We start from the raw sequence: 14,088 nt of genomic DNA on the forward strand, positions 1-14,088 counted from the left end.
GCCTCAGCTTTTCTCACATTGATGGTAAAAACAGATCATCTGTGGAGTGTCTGCAGGTGTTGGGTGTTGGTTTAGTTGCTTCCATCTAGTGTATCAAGTAGCCTTCACAACAATCCCACAAGGTGCCTGGCAGCATTAGACCATTTCGCAGGTAGGACATGGAGGCTCACAGCGTGACGTGCCCACAGTCACATGGCTGGCCCAGTGGCCGAGCTCAAGGCTGGGTCTTAACCCTGTGCTCTCACCTCTAGGGGTACTTTCTCTCTTCTCCCTGGACGACACCCCTCCCAGTAGGGCTCCTGTCCAAAGACCCCTCCCTGAGACCCTCCACAGGCCTCTGCATCCTTCTTCTGCGGGAAGGGCTGCCCTGTGGAGCTATCCAAGTTACTAAGTGCATTTTTCCACAGCTCAGTGGTCTGGCCAGAAGGCTAGGATGTCCGAGAGAGCAGGAAACTGCACAGAACATCTCCTCTCTTCCCTGGGGGTTGGTGTGAGAGGAACGATTGATTAGAACATGGAAATATTCATGTTAACATGGAAATCTCACGTCCCCATTTCGGCGGCCACGCATATTAAAACAGAGAAGGCTGCCTCATAATAGTCATTTCCGCTCAGATAATCACTTTAATTATCCTGCGATGAGGTCATTCTCCCCAGAGCACCTGCCAGATGCCTCTTTCTGATAAGAAGCTGGCTGTCAAGCGAGGAAGGACCTTGAGGAGAGGAAGCAGGGGCCCCAAGCTTGAGGCCAGGAGGAAGGGAACTGGGCTGGGGGCTACGCAGCCTGCACAGAGCCTGGAGGTGGGTGACAGGAGGAAACAAGGTCTCAAGTCTCAAGAGACAGAGCAGGACCACCCAGGCATCAGGTCAGGGGGAAGGAGGCTCTGGCAGGAGCAGCAGGAGGGGGTCAGGGGTGCTGGACTCTGCAGTTCAGGGGGGTGAAGTGCAGCCTGTGACCGGATATCTTGCACACAGTAAGTACTCAGTAAACACTGACTGTACGCGTGGTTGCGGGAGTAATGCGCGCATGCGAATGAGTGCATCCAGAGACCGGCGTTCTGAACGTCACGCCATCACTGAATGCCTCACAGCTCTGTAAGACGGAGCAGCATCTGGCTTACGCCGGCGTGGATGGTTGCAGGAGCCCTAGGACTGCTGCCAGGAATCTTCCAGGGGAAGACAGCATTTCCTAAGGAGTCAGCCTGTCCCACGCAGCCGGGCTGAGAAGGGACAGCTATGTCTTCTTTTAAGAACAGTTAGTAATCGCTTACCCCGTGCCAGGTACTGTTCTTAGCACTTAATGTATTTTTGACTCAAGGAGTCCCTGCGACAGTCCATTCGGTAGCAGTTATTAAGAGTCCCTTTTTCCAGATTTGGAAGCTGAGTCGCAGAAAAGTGCTGTTGGTTTCCCAGCGTTGGACAGGTAACGTGAGGGTCAGGAGTCTCTTTTGTCCCAGCCTGGGGAGCCTGGAGCCGGCGCTCGTAGCCCTGCAGGGCCCTGCCCAGTGGGGAACCTGGGCAAGCTGGGTCGGTACCGGAGGCATTGGACACAAATCACTTGGGGTGTTTCTTGGCTTGTGTGTAGGGACCCTATCCCCAAACTGACACACCTGGAGCCCTGCAAGCAGTCCTGTCAGGCCAGCCAGGCAGAGGGGCAAGTGGGACCTGAGACCCCCAAGGCTTCACCAACTGAGCCTCCCAGCACAGGCTTCCCTCAAGTTCAAGTCCACCAAGGGGCACGGTGGACGGGGAAGGTCTATGTCCCGCCCCTTCCAGATGTGTGGAGCTGAATTTGTTCAGGTCGCATCATGTGACTGACTCCAGGGCAGGGAGCCTTCAGCATGGCCAGAACCACCACCCAGGTCAGAACTGGCACAGAGGAGAAGCTTGGGCATGTCGGGGAAGGTTGGGATGTTGGAAGACAATGGTTCTCAAAGTGTGGTCCCTGGAACCACAGTGTTTCCTGGGAGCCTGTTAGAAATGCACACTCTGGGGCTCCACCCCAGACCTCCTGTATCAGAATCGCCAGGGCTGGGGCCCAGTAGCTGGTGGGTTTGGGCCTACAGGTGACTCTGATGCACACTCAGGGTTGAGAACTGCTGGTGTAAGAGAAGGCTTCCCAGGGAGGGTGTATGAGGATTGGCCCTTGAAGGGTGCATAGGAGTTTGCTGCACAGATAAGAGTACAAGCGTTCCAGGCAGAGAGCTCAGCCCACCCAGCAGTGCTCACTTCTCTCTGGTTCTGCTTTCTCCCCAGATGCCTGCTTACATCTGCGACACTGTCTAAAACCTGGGTTTTGATCTTTTGAGAGCTGATGTGGGCGATGGCAGCAGAAGGCTCAAGGGCTGACAACCTGGGGCTTCTGATCCCCCTACGTGGCCACCCCACTGCAGACCTTGCCACCAGGTCAGGACTACAGCCACAAGGCCAGGTGCAGGGACCACAGATGCTTCCTGTGAGCTGGTGGATGCAGGGAGGGAGAGGAAAGGGAGGGGCTGTTCCCGCTCCCAATTCGGGAAGTCATCACCTCCTGCGGAGTGATGGGAGGGTAGGGATCAGGGAGGTGGGTGATGCTCTCATATTCCAGGTGTGGGAATAATATCCTGGGAGGTCCTGGGGGCTCAGCCGCAGCTGGAGGAGGGGGCAGGAGGAGGACTTAGAGGCGGCAGGCACTGGGGGACCTTGTCACTTACTCTTTCTCATTTAACTCTACAGCAAAGCAGCAAAAGGGAGGTTTCTCCCCCCTTTTAAGTTACAAGTAATAAATGCATGCCCAGAGAGATCAAGGAAGTCGTCAAAATCTCATGGCCAGAAAGGGCAGAGCCTGCGTTCTAACCCTACGACCAGTCGCCATGGTTGGGAATGGCCTTGCTCTGTGGCATCTGCACCTGGGTTGCAGCCAACCTCCTGCTGATTCTGCAGGTCTGCTAGGTGGCCAGTCGCCTGTACCCGGTCAAAGGTGGTGGCCCTGTGGTTGGGGGTGTTGCAGGGTGCAGAGGGGCTGGCCCTCCCTACAGGGAACACTCTCTGCTCCAGCCGGCCTCTTGGGCCCAGTTAACAGGGCACAGAACTCCAGCAACAGCTGGATCCTTGAGGGTCCGGTGGTGTTTCTCAGATGCCGACAGGGAGTGGTGGGCAGGCGCTGGCCCCAGGGACACAAGTCCACCCTCCTGTCGCCACGAGAGCCTGACTTCTCTTGCGTTTTCAGATGATGCTGTGCCAGGAAGCTGTCATCTTTCCTGCGAGGCTTTGTTCTCACACTTCCCCATCCAACTCTAACGGTTTTTCCTCCTGCCTCAGGGGTCCTGGAGGGAGCACCCCACTTCCCGTTTCCCATTGCTTTCCTGGTCCAGCAAAGGGGAAGAATTCAGGCAAAATGCAGAGGACTCTGAGAGGAGGAAGATTATTTTAGCCACAGAATCACAAAGGGAAACGCAGGTTTGTTATGAAGTCCTTGGAGAGGCGGCACCATGACAACGCTGTGGATGCCGGCAAGGCAGTGGCCGCCACATCTGCTGCTGGATGATCTGCTCCTTGCTGTGTACACCAAGTGCATTCTATTTCAGGGAGCCCACAGATCGGGTCAGAAACGTCACTTTACCAGGGTCTCTTGGGGGGTGGGGATGGCTTTGCGTGAGTTTGAGTTGGGTTTGCAGAGAACAGGAACCCTCTGTGTGGTCACGGTTCTCCTTGGCTCACACTGGAGTTTCTTCTTCCTGCTCTAGACTCTGGCTTCAAAGTCCTGATGCAGAAATCCGTCGACAGTGGACGTTTACTAACTTGCCTTTTGGGTAGGAGAAGGGTCAGAGATGTCTGCTTCCCTTTGATGGCTGGTGGTTATCACACCCTGGAAGGGTGTAGCTTTCAAGCTACCACTGGGAAAGAACTGGTCTCAGAATATATGGGCCCCCCAAAAAGAAACGAATCGTTTGTTAACCACTGTCCATCTCACTTGCAAGCCAGTGGACGCTGGCTGAGCACTGAGGACCTGCCTGGCCCTAGGCTGAAAGGGGTGTGACTTGATTAAGTAGATGCAATGCATTTAGGTGAAAAGTTAGACCACCAACCCTCTGTGTGAGCACGTGTCCAAATGAGCACTAAAGACGTGCTCGGGGCTGGTGTCGGGGGAACTCCGCATTCAGACTCAGCTCCAGGGCTCCCAGATTCCACGACAGTGGGGAAGATCACGGTTTTGTTTATTCATTCTTTCCTTTGGGAAACTTTCTCTAGCACCTCCTACCTTCCAGAAGTGCTCGCTAGTTGACGCCAGGCCCCTGCCTTCAAGGAGCGCACAATGTAGCAGATGACAACCATGTCTAAGACTAAATTCAGAAAGGGTGGCTTTGTGGGTTCTCAGGAAAGGCTTCCTGGAGGAGAAGTTCTCCCAGGCTGGCCTGCTGAGTGGCTGGGAGGGCAGTGCCGGCAGCAGTGGTGAGAGAAGGACATGGAGGTGGGGCAGGAAGACCTCCACGTGGGCTTGGTGGCGGGGATGCCATGTCATTGCGTGTCAGGTTGGGTGCTGGGGGAGGGGATTCCCTGTCTGCATTCTCCAGCACGGTCACCCTTCCTATCCTTGCAGGGAGCACGTGACCACCGACCTGGGCTGGCATACCAAATTTTCAGGACAAAGCACCCGGCCAGGCCAGACCAGTGTGAATCTGACCCCTGTGGTCAGAATGTGCCAGCCAGTCTTAAGGTCAAAATGATTGCCCTCATAGTCCCTGTGTGTCACCTTCTGAACCACCTCTCCAGTCCCAGGGTGGCCAAAGTGCTGTGCAATGCAATGGTATTGCTCGGAAATCCCCCAGAATGATCCGGCCACATTTTCCCCTCCCAGCTTCTACCCAGATGCTGCCCGTTTTCTCAGCAATCCCACTCCTGGGCATATATCCAGAGGGAACTTTAATTTGAAAAGATTCATGCACCACAATGTTCATAGCAGCACTATTTACAGTAGCCAAGACATGGAAGCAACCTAAATGGCCATCAACAGATGACTGGATAAAGAAGATGTAGTATATTAGTACAATGGAATACTATTCAGCCATAAAAAAGAACAAAATAATGCCATTTGCAGCAACATGGATGGGCCTGGAGATTGTCATTCAAAGTGAAGTAAGCCAGAAAGAGAAAGAAAAATACCATATGATATTACTCATATGTGAAATCTAAAAAAGAAAGAAAAGAAAAACTAGGCCACTAAAGAACTCATCTACAAAACAGAAATAGACTCATGGACATAGTAAACAATCTTATGGCTACCAGGAGAAAGGGGATGGGAAAGGATAAATTTGGGAGTCTGAGATTTGCAAATGTTAACCACTACATATAAAATAGATAAAAAACAAATTTCTTCTGTACAGCACAGGGAGCTATATTCCACATCTTGTAATAACCTTTAACGAAAAAGAATCTGAAAACGAATATATGTATGTATATGCAAGACTGGGACATTGTGGTGTACACCAGAAACTGACACATTGTAGCAGACTGTACTTCAGTTAAAAAAAAAAAAGGCCCCTTTAATTCTCTGGTATGCTATTTGGCAAATGCTTCACCCTAGGATGAATCCTAGAGAAATAATCTGGAACAGAAACAGGAACTCAAGCTCAGCAAAGTGCATTGCAATTTTGTTTAAAACGGAAGACTAAAAGAGAGGACCATGTGAATGTTGCGCTTTGAGAAATTGGTTGTGTAAATGACAATGCACCCACAGAACAGGCTGTTTGCAGTTCCTGAAGTGACGCATGAGAATTCTCAGTGACAGGAGGCAATGCTTACAGTACGACTGAGTGGAAAGGAACAGGGCTCTGTAAAGATAAATTACATTAAACGTTCAAAAAGAATTCTTAAAAAAAGGAATGAAAGGAAATATACTTCCTGAGATGGTGGCTTTGGGTGGCTATGGGTGGGGGTTAGGTTGTGGGGGTCTTGCTTTTCTAACAGAGTTTTCACATACCCACCCAGGCAGCCGAGCGCACACATGGCCGGCCTCCCGTGGTGATTGCAGCCCTGGCAGTGAACCCCTGGGCTGACGCAGGTGTTTCTCTAGGGCACGGTCCCCGGCCGTCCGTGGTGGGACTGTGAGCATCTCAGGCTGGTGACTGCTATGTTCCAGCATAGGGTCAAGCACGTGGATGGCAGGCAGGAAGGCGGCCGGTAAGCAGCAGCTGGCGTCTCCCCCAGGAAACAGGCCAGGAAACTCTCCCCAGTTCTGACTTCAGGCGTGGCAGGAGTGTCGGGACCAAGGACCTGACCCCTCCAGCTTAGGGAAGCGCAGAGGCCAAGGTTATAAAGCCTCTCCTGGGGCAGGGGAAACTGGACATCTGGCTGCTCTGAGGCTTCATCTGAAGAGACTGTCACCTCCCCAGACCCTGTGAAAGCAGGATCGCCCCCTGGCCAGCCTGTGTGGCCTTGGTTTGCTGTCGTGTTCATACCCTGAGGCCAGGCAGGCCCCCTGCCCACCCCGGGCTCCACTTGGTCAGTGACTCCGCTTGAAACCTTCCTTTCCTGACCTGGATAATGATGTAACTGCCACCGTTTTGGGGGCTCATTTTCTAATTTCATGGATGATTGCAATTTCTCAGAACCACCGAGGTGGGTGTTATAAAGCCTGTTACTTGACAGTAGGGGAAACTGTAACTTGCCCGAGGTCACATGACAGTTACAGGAGGGACTGGAAACAGATCTGTCTGACTCCAAAGTTCATTCCAGAATCATCCTTTCAAAGAAGGTTCACTGCGGGCCTACTGCATTCTCTGTTTTACAGCCTGAGGCTCTAACAGTGAACGGGGTAAAGACTGGCCCCTGGGTTCCCATTCTTACTGAGGGAGCAGGCAACAGGGAGTTAAAATGTGGATGTAAGGATGTAAGGCTAAGGGATGATGAATCCTGAAGACATAAAGAAGGGAGAAGGGGGGAGAGGGTGATCGGGGGGGTGATCACGGAGGCCCCCCAGAGGAGGCAACTTGTGGGCAGTGCTAGACTGAATACTTGTGTCCCCCACCTTGTGCTAGCATGCATGAGGTCCAGGGTTCAATCCCCAGTACCTCCATTTAAAATAATAATAAACAAACAAACAAAAACAAACAAACAAACCTAATTGCATCCATCCCCCTCCAAAAAAAAAAAAAAAAAAAAAAGTGGTGTCTTTCCTGCATTGCCTGCCCGGAAGGAAAAAGGAACAGTCAGAAGGCTGATGTGGCTGGAGTGAGATGAGCACAGATGAGCTGTAGAGGATAGTCAGAGAATTGACAGGCTGGATCGTGCAGGGCCATGGGAGCACTGGACGAGCTTTGGCCCTTCCTCTGAGGTGGACGGGAGCCATGGAAGGATTTGGAGCAGAATAGTGATGTGAATTGAGCGACATGCTGAAGGGTCTGCTCTGGCTGCTGTGTGGAGGAGGGGGACCACTGAGGGCCATGGCTGGTCCAGAGAAGAGAGGACAGTGACTTGGATTTCAGGGGGAGAGGTGAGAAGAGATGGAGTTTGAATGTGCTTTCTAGGGACTACAATGATTGGGCGTGGATGCCAAGATGCACAGGGGGAAGAAGTGAGGAAATGCAGGAGGCAGGTGGGTGGTGGGTAGCGGGGAGTGGTCAGGTACTGGATCAGAGGCACCCTTGGGGCTGACGAGTTGCTGGAGTGGAGATGTGGAGTCAACAGGGCCACGGACTAGCCATGCAGGGGGCTGTCAGAGAGGACAGTTGAAATGAAGACTCTGGAGGTACCGAGAGCATCCCGTTCTGGTTATGGAAGCAGGAGCAGGAGCAGATGCGAAGGGGAAGTGAAGTAAGACAGGTGTGTGTGTGGTTGGCGCTGGGATGTGGGTGGAGGTGGTGCTTGAGACAACAGGCAGATGACGGCCCAGGAGGAAGGGACAACAGTGTCTCCAGGTGGCTCCCATCTCTCCTCTGCGCCCAGTGGCACAAGAGCAGAAGGGAAAAGGCCACCACCTGAGAGGATCAGCAGTGTCCCTGGGGTGCCAGGTGCCCGCTGTAGGAGAGGGGAGACAAGCTCAGCGGGGCTGGGGTGGGGGCTGGGTGGTGCGCCTGTGGTCACCATGGGCTGAGATGTCAGGGAGATGAGGAGTCTGGGCACGGGGACGACCTGAAGCCTAGCGTCCAGGCATCCTTGGTGTCACGTCCCATCACCTCCTCTGAGAAGCCCTCCATGCTTTCTGCCCAGGGCTTGCGCGTGCTTCCCTCTGTTCCTGCAGGGCTAGCAACCTTTCTCCTAAATATTTTAGGCTTTGCAGCCCACATAAGGCCTCAGTTGCATATTCTTCTTTGTTTTCTTGGTTGGTTTGTTTGTCTACTTTTTTACAACCCTTTAAAAACGTGAGAACCACTCTTAGCTAGTTCACTGTACCAAAACAGTCCACAGGCTGGATTTAGCGCTCAGGCTGCCGTTTGCCGAACAACTTGTTCAAATCACCATTAAAATGCTTTGCGGTTGTCTGTCTCTGCACGAAGTTTTGAGCTACTAGAGGGTGACGGTGGTATTTTATACCTGAACATCTGACACAGCGCTGGGTGGATGAGTAAGTGATGCTGCATAAAGCATCCTCTGACGCGTCCCAACTGTGTCTCTCGTCATTAGTTTTTCTACACACCTGCCTCTCACGTGTTAAATAAATAACCCCCTGAAGTGTCTCCAAGTCGCTATTAAACAGCCCCTCCACAGATGTACAAGGCGCTTCCAGTGATATTAATGGGCGTCATTTATTAAGTTCCTGGTTTGCAGCAGCCCCTTGTAGAGTCCCGGGGACACAGAGGTGAAGCCAGCATCCTGTGTGTGTGTGTGTGTGTGTGCGCGCGTGCGCATATACACGCGTGTGCCCACATACATGATTCAGGTACAGACCACTCAGCCTCCATGCAGCCCACGGTCACACGGACGTCCCCTCCACGGTCCCTGAGCTCCAGCTGGGTCACAAGCATGAATCCTTATCACTTCTCTGAGGACTTAATTCACTTAAAAAAAATCATATAATTGCATTTTCAGCGTAATTAGGTACCTAATTACATGACTAAATGTCCTCAGTTGGGCTGCATGTGTACATAATGATGATTCAGTTAGCCACGCTTTGTTACTGGGTTTCCAGAAGGTTCATGAGTTGGTGGAACAGGAGTGAGAAAATGGTTTTCTCCTCCCTTCACAGGGTTTGGCAGGCAGGATGGGCAGAGCTCTGTGTTGTGTCTGGAACGTGAGTGGCGTGGTGAGGGAGGTACTGGGGACTTGTGCTGCCCTGTGGTCTCGGTCAAAGCCTCAGGTGGGGTCTGCCAGATGAGGGTATGCAGTGCAGGCATTCTGCAGACAGACCCCAGCACCTCCATGCAGGACGTGCCAAGGGAGGCCAGAGTGACTCAGAGAAGGCAAGACTGTCAGTTTATGGATTGAAAAGGAGAAGATGTAGTGAAGGATTCTCGAAGGATGGGAAACCACAGAAGCAGGAAGCTTGCGTTTCTCCTCCTCCGTTTCCTCCTCTGAAGCTGCGGAAGCGGCCGCAGCAGAAGACGCTGCCTTCTCCCCACCCTGGGCAGGGCGTGGGGAGCCTCCTTATTCGTACGTGTGCAATTGGGCCATGAGCAGCTCCGGGGATGGTTGTGAGGATGACTTCAGATGATACATATGTGGTCTCGGGATGGGTCTGTACATAATACATGTCCACTGATATTGTGAGTGATAAACGTGATTTATTTTCCTGCTGGAATAATGTTTAAAAAGGGTGCTGGGAAAGAGGGGTGCATTCTGATCTAAACATGGGGAGCGGATTGCTTGGGGTGGTGGTAAAGCAAAGGATGGTTGCACGTTAACAAACCTCTCTTTACAAAGATCGTCTGAAGCTGCATTAAGGGGGCGTCCTGATGCAGGCGAAGGGAGCCTGGGCAGTAACGCCAGAGAGACATGGCCATGAGTTCTGGCTCCTGGGAGTCCCTGCTCCATGTGACCATCTCCAGCTCTCAGCTCACCCATCTGTAGAGAATGGTGCACCTGCCTGGCTCCCGGAAGGGAGGCGGTGGGCAATGCATGATGGCTTTTCTTATCATCCCCATTTATTTGAGAACAGCTCTCTCCCTCTCTCTCCCTCTCTCTCCCTCTCTCTCCCTCTCTCTCTCTCTCTCTCTCTCTCTCTCTCTCTCTCTCACACACACACACACACACACACACACACACACGGCCTCTGGGTGCAGGTCTCTGGGGGCAGGTGCAGGGGACCAGTTCCTGTGACCGGCAGAGCAGCAGCAGGTGCTTAGTTACCTCCTGGAATAATTAGGCTTTTTGAATACTTCCCTCTATGCTGTTAACCCTCTTTTGTCCTTGGGGACCAAAGCACCTCCTCATTTTGCATCAGACAATGGAGCTGGAAGTTGCCTGCCCCCTGTGCTATCTCTGCTTGGGGAGGAAAAGGTGTTTCTCGTCACTGTTCCTGCCGCCCCCTCCCCCCGCACCGTCCCATCCTCCCACTGCTTTCCTGGCTGACGAAGAGACTCTATAATATGTCTTAATCTATCACCCTGGCACAGTCCCGCTCCGTCTTCCCAGCACCTCTCTCCCCTTAAGGTCTTGTGATTTATAACTTGCCAACATTAATCTTTCAAAAGCAAAGAAGCCACAAACACACACATAACTCTTCCTCCTGTCAGTTGAAATCCCATGACACAAATCAGCTGCCATCTAAATTAAATGTTTCTTTCATAGAAAGTGATAAACACCCTGGAGACTAATCAAAGAAAGCCTACAGACTTAGACTTTGTTTTACTTCAGAATTTTGTACATGGTCTGTTTAAAGTCTGACAACTGGTCAGTGTCTAATGACCAACAGGAACGGTGAATTGCACCCTCTTGCTGTTTTAATGCAGCTGATGTAAACAGGATGTGTTGCCCATCTTTCCTCATCAGAGATCTTAGCACCCTGGAACTGGATTTGAAATCTAACACATCTTAGGTGGAGAAGGCTAGGCACAAACACAATTTACAATTCTGTTGGACTGGTGTGCTAATTTCTTAAGCAAACCAGGTAAAAGAGCAAAAACAGTTACCAAAAAAGACATTAGCCAATTATAGGGTTGGATCTGTTTGAGTGATCAGGATTAGGGAGGGAGTCCCAGATAAGCCAGATGGTCTAAGACAATACCGATTTCAAATAATTTTATCTTTTTCAGTATGGGTGATTTTACATTGAAACAAATGCAATTTTTAATTTTACTCCTTTTAAATAACTTTTGGGAATAGGAGAAGGAAAGGAAAATATGAATGACTAAATTCAGTACACGTCGAGTTTAATTCCGTTTCATCCTTTTCCTTGTCTTATTACTTCTTCTACCATCACTACCACATTCCATATCATTCATAAACTTCGCTATTCATCTTTTTGGTGAGTAATGAGCAATGAAGAGTCTTAAAGGTTAGGTTTTCTCTTGTAAGCAATGAGCAGGTGAGAGATTATAGAAAAAAGGGAATCTGTAGAAATTTTCAAGAGGTACAGGGATGGTTAGAAGGAGAGCTTTCTCTCGTCCAAGTTTAAAAGAGCACTTGGGAGCTACAAGGAGAGGATCAGCATGATTCAACAAGAGATCAATAGGGCTGAGAGTAGTGGACATGGAGAGGGAGGTATGGTTGTGAGGTGGGGGCTCCAGAAAGGCACACCTGACACAGATGGGAGTCTTGAGGGTTACAGAGTTTGGGCTTCTGGAAGGAGTGTGGTAACAAGTTAATGGAGGAGACATCAGTGTGTTGGGCTGGTAAGAGTGTTATGAATAAGGATTTATTGTTTTGTATTTAAATATATCCAGTTATTGACTCATTTCCGCAATTACATTATTTAAAGACTTAAAAATTAAGATGGGCTTCAGATTTTCAAGTTTACATAAAAAAATAGGTTTTTAACTACTGTGAGAGGCATCCGTGAGATGGATGGAAAGGATGAGGAAGAAGGGAATCTTGAAAGCTTCCTGAAGGTGTTTTTTAAGACTGAGAATACTCCTCCTACTCAGAAGTCTCTGCAGTTTGGGACCTTGCCTGGGACTTGAGACAGTGGGCTTGCTCACAGCAGCAGGGGTCTTTTGCTCATGGTTCTTAACTCTGGCCGTACATTAGAATCTCGTGGGACCCTTCCAAAAACATCCATGCCCAGGTCTCATCTTCCTAGCATTGCCAGGTAAAACGTAGGATGCCAGTTAAATTTGACTTTTGGATAAATAACAACACCTTTTTTTTTTTTTTTTTGTATAAGTAGATCCCAAATATTGCATGCCAACTCCACAGACTGGTTCTTTGTTGACTCACCAGACACACTGTGAGTTTCCCAGTGGGGATACACTCAGAGGAGAACCCTGGAATGTCCCGAGCCTGAGCCCAGAGCCATGCGCACCAGCCAGCCTGAATTCCCACACTGTCATCTCACGTATTTACATGTGAGCCCCTTGGGTCACATGAGCTCTATTTCACACTTCCAGGTTCTGCCTCATGCTATGCCCTCTGTCTGAAAGGTCCACTCAACCAGGTCTACCTGGTGAATATCCTCACATCAACCCACACTGGTCCAACTCCATCCATGGAGGGCATCTGTTCGTACCTTCCAGGAGGAGGCAACCCCCATTTCTATGAACAGACCATCAAACACATCAAAATAACTTGGGGGTGCAGGGAAGGCTGTGGCGTCTTCCTCTTGGTGTCCTGGAATTTTGAGAGGTGGCTAGCATTTGGTGGTTGGTCATCAAATCTCACTGGGTGAGGTCTCCTCCCAGTAGCCCAGTGAAGTGCAGCAGGAAAAAATCATCCAGACCAGCAGTGATGGAGGCCAGGGTTTGCGGTGATTTCTAAACCAATGGAACTGAGTACCTACTAGGCACTAGGTGACAAGACCAACTCTTGCATTTACCTCCCCACATTGCAGAGAACACTTACACACACCAGTCCTTTGGGTCTGATGATCTCCAGTGATGCTCTGACTGATTCCAGGAGGAACCCCCTCTTCCACCCCACAATGGATCATTCCTTCCCCAGACACCAGATCATGTGATCAGCACCCCGGCTGGCCCTCCTCTCCTACCCCTCATTCCACCCTTTTCTGGCCTTCAGCCTCTGGGGAAGGCTCATTTCTTGACATGTCAGCTATAATCTCAGGCCTCCAGCTCAGTCTCCATCTCAGGGCAGACTATCCATGTGGTCCTGCTTTGGGACTTGAGAGTCAGGAACTGCTCCTCCTGGCTGTGTCTCCAACCCCTCCCACAAGGTCTGTTCTGACGGCACCGCCTTGGGGCTCCTGCAGGCCATCTCAAGGCAGGCCACACTCCTCTGTGCCCCCTGGTGGCTGCACCTTCCGGGAAGGCTCCTGCCACTGGGCCAGGGTGCCAGGTGGCCCTGCCTGACCTGCCCTGCATGGAAGGCTGCTTGCAGGGAACCTGGGCCTTATACACATCCATGGGCATGATGGCCTGGAGCAGGGGGCAGCCAAGAGGTCAGCTGGGCTCCCATCAGCTGCTCTTCATGGGTCTGCTCTACGCTGGGTCTTCACGCATAACATCTTACAGTCAAGATGCTGTTCATTCAAAACCCGCTCTCCTGGGACGGCCACAAATCAGCAGGACCTCTCATTAGCTCAACTCCCCGAAACAACCTTGTCAGCAGGCATTTATACCCCTGCTTTATGAATGAAAAGACTGAAGTTCAGAGATAGCATCCATCACCAAGGACAGAGCCAGGATTCAAACCCAGGCCCCAGTCCGAGGGTCTACTGCTGATCCCACCACTGGTCTGGCCCTGCCTCGGCGAAGCCTGGTGATGGGGCCCTGCTGGGTGGTGGTGGCGACATGCCCTCCATCTGTGGAGCCCTGCGTGCTCCTGGCAAGGCACTGGACACAGGGCTCTGTGAGGCAGGGGTGAGCCCATTTTATAGACGGGACAACAAAGGTCAGAGAGGCCAAGTCACTTATCAAAAAAAATCAGCTATGGATGGACCTAGAGATGATCATGCTAAGTGAAGTAAGTCAGACAGAGAAAGACAAATATGTGACATCACTTACACGTGGAATCTAAAAAAATGACACAAATGAACTTATTTACAGAACAGAAATAGATTTT

General features: G+C 51.1%; 1 protein-coding gene across 1 annotated transcript in view; it reads right to left on the reverse strand.

The window, feature by feature from the left end:
• GYPC (glycophorin C (Gerbich blood group)) overlaps positions 1 to 14,088 on the reverse strand; it is a 33,815-nt gene that overhangs the window by 3,152 nt on the left and 16,575 nt on the right. The gene's annotated exons all lie outside the window — the stretch shown is intronic.

Source organism: Camelus dromedarius, chromosome 4 (genome assembly GCF_036321535.1).
Source record: "Camelus dromedarius isolate mCamDro1 chromosome 4, mCamDro1.pat, whole genome shotgun sequence".
In the NCBI taxonomy this organism is placed as follows: Eukaryota; Metazoa; Chordata; class Mammalia; order Artiodactyla; family Camelidae; genus Camelus; species Camelus dromedarius.